Raw genomic sequence first — 3,205 nt, forward strand, 5'->3', positions numbered from 1 at the left:
ATGCCACACGCCTCGGGCTCCCTCCCCCGGACGCGTGCCAGGCTCGAGGCAACCTCCTCGCGGGACACGCACGCAGGCGATGGCCGCTCTGCGGGTCGCACCGGGCAGCGTCCTGCCAAGCGCGCCGTGCAAAGGGACCATTCTGGACTGGGCATGCAGAGGTTGGCAGAGGGAAGGTGCTTCTGTCCCTAGTCCGGGCTTGGGGTGGGCACTGGGCTCCGTCCTGGGCCAGGCTGGGAGGGCCCGCCTCTGCCTTTCGCGGGGGGCGCGGTCAGAGCACGGAATGGTGCGCGGAGGCTGGACCTTCTTTTCCACTCACCCCCTGTGAGTCTGGCCAAATCTGCTCCCTCGGACGCTTCGTTTCCCTCAAATCCCTTTTCTTTTGTGGACGCAATGAAGCCTAGTTGTTCAGGAGTGAGGACCTCGGCGTGCGAGGAGGGTCTAAATCCCGCCCTGCTGGTGACCTGTTGTGTGATCCTGGGCAGGTGGTTTAACCACTGTGTCCCGGTTTCCCCATCTGTAGCAATAACAGAACTACCCCACGGGGTCGCGGTGGGTTAAGACTTAGAGTCGTGCCCAGCAGAGTGCAGGTCCCCAGTAAAAAAGGCCAGCCACTCTTTTATTGCCATGGTCCCTCGGGTCTCTTCCTGCAGACGTCAGCACCCCCCACAGAAGAACACACCAGAGTACTCGTGCTAGATACTAACTCTAAGCCCGAGGCAGCCAGACGAAGAGAGAGGGCCGGAAGTTCTTTGAATGTTAACAGTGTGACCCACACCCTGTGCGACAGAGGTTCATTCATTCCAGTCTCACAGTCCTGTGAAGTGTGCACACTATTATGCCCATTGCACAGATGAGGAAGGCGAGGCTCAAAGCATTTTAACCAGCAGAGTCTGTGGTGCTGCCTTGTTTAAAATGTTCAGTTTACCATCTGTTTTAGGATGATATCCCAAATCCCGAAATGGCCCATAAACGCCCCCATGTTCGGGTTCTAGCCCCGCCTCTTGGCTCATCCCCGGATCGCTCATGGCATTCCTCCCACGCTGGCCTCGTCGCTGGCCTCCGACAGATCACCCCCCCTCCCTCTGCAGGGCTTCGCACAGGCCCTTCCTTCTGCCTGGACTTGACCTCCCTGCCTTTTCTGCCTGATGAATCCCTATGCAGCCCTCAGGTCCCAAGGTCCATTTCCCCAGAGAAGCCTTCTTTGAATCCCTAGACCAGGTCAGGTCTCCCCAATATATGCTCTTGTAAGAGCCTTACGTCACCCTCACAGCGCCTCTTACCATTGTAAATACCCAGCTATGTGCTTGTTGTTTGCCTCACTGGAGTGTGAGCTCCATAGGGATGGGCTCTGTATGGGGCGAGAGAGGCTGGGCTATGCAGTGGAAGCCAGTAAGCCCAAATCTCATGGTCCTGTCTCATGTTGCCTGTCCCATGGGGGGCAGCAGAGGGCTCCGCTCCACTTTGTCACTCAGGGATCCAGGACAGTGGCTTCTTCGCCACTGTGTAGCTGCGCACTCTGGGGCCCCTGGTCTCCTGGGGGCTGCAGCAGAGGCATCCGAAAACCAAAGGATCACATGTGAGCAGGAAAAACACGGTCTCGGCCCAGAGGTGATGCGCATCTCTTCTGCTCAATTTCACCGGCCAGAACTAGTCACAGACTCTGCCAGAATGCCAGGGGGCCAGGAAGTACGGGGGAGTAAAGGAACGCTGGGTCTGCCTCATCCGACCTGTGGCCCTGCCTGTTCTCCGCGCCCAGCACACTGCCCGGCACGGCGTCGGAGCCCCAGAGTGCATGATGACTGAATGGCCGTGTCGGTGTCACATGTCACACAGTGGTGGACCAGGCGTCTGGACCAAGATCCTTCCCCTTTCAACACCTTTGTCTCCCCAGCGTCATGGAATACTTTTTTTCCCAGTAATGTAGAGAACAGAGTATCCTGCATTTAGGCACTTAATAGATTTGTTTTTCCTGATGAAGGTGATGAAAGTTACATGTCCTCCAATCAGCCTTGCAATCAGCCATTCATCCACTCACCGAAGACAAGTGGTAATTCAAATTCAGCTAACATTTCTTAAGTGCCTACTATGTGCCAGGCGTGTGATCTCGGCTGGTGAGGGGAATGCTCTTTTTTCCTGCTTGTCAAGGGTAACGCCTGGCTGGAGAGGCCGGCTTGCTGCTCTCAGGGCAGTGCCTTCCCCCTGCAGCAGTCCGTTTCTCACCCTTGCACTAGAATCATCTAGAGGAGGCCTTTCTACCGTGCAGACCATTGGGCCCTGTGCCTGGGTTTTCCATTCAGTAGAAAAGGGGGCTTTTGAGAACCACCGCCCACCCGGCAGCCCTGCCTGGCGAGTGGCCAGCAGCTCTTCCCTGATTAACTTGGCTCAGGGGTCTCGATTGGGGGAGGGAGGGGTCAGGAGCCCCACCCCGGGGCGGCTGGTATTTGGTGCTTCTCGGGGAGGCTGCCTGCAGTCGGAGTCTGTAAAATGAGGGGGTTGGACAGGATGAGCTCTGAGGTCCTGGGCGGCTCTGACATTCTATATTCCATGATTGGATGAACTAAACCAAAGCTACAGGAATCTTCCATTTCAGTTCCTTCCGAGGCGGGGAGTGCTCCAGACTAGAAATTGAATAGCAGGAAGTGCCCAGGGCAGTCAGGGAGCCAGGGAGCTGCCTCCGCATGCTCAGCACACTGCAGGGCTGTGGGGAACCCGGGCTGAGGGTAGGTGTGACTGCTGCTCCTGGCGGTGGAGAGGAAGCCCACGCGCGAGAAAAACGTAAGGTGGGAACCAAGTGTTAACTGGCCTGCGTCTGTTTAGGGGTTACCCGCGGGGGTTCAGGGAGCCCCAGGGAGGAAGAAGGGCCCCTGAAGCCTGGAAGTTTGACAAGCACCAATAGCTGATATTTGTATCATCCTTTACCAGTTAGGGTCTCTTTCGCTACGTGGTCCTTAACAATTTGCAGGCAGGGTGGATATTTTAAGGATGAAGAAAAGGGCTGAGAGTCTTGCCCAAGGTCAACTTCAATTCAGTGATGACATTGGGATTTGAACCCAGGTCTGCTGATATCAAAGCCCATGCTTGTCAAAACGTGAGGCCGGAGGAGCAAAAGTGGTGGTTCAAGCCAAGATGGGCAAGTCACTTCCTGCCTCAGTCGTATGGAGAGTCTTTGGGGAGATTAAGTGCACGCCCGCTTTCTAGATCT

The sequence above is a fragment of the Dasypus novemcinctus genome, chromosome 27 (assembly GCF_030445035.2).
Source record: "Dasypus novemcinctus isolate mDasNov1 chromosome 27, mDasNov1.1.hap2, whole genome shotgun sequence".
NCBI classification, from domain to species: Eukaryota; Metazoa; Chordata; class Mammalia; order Cingulata; family Dasypodidae; genus Dasypus; species Dasypus novemcinctus.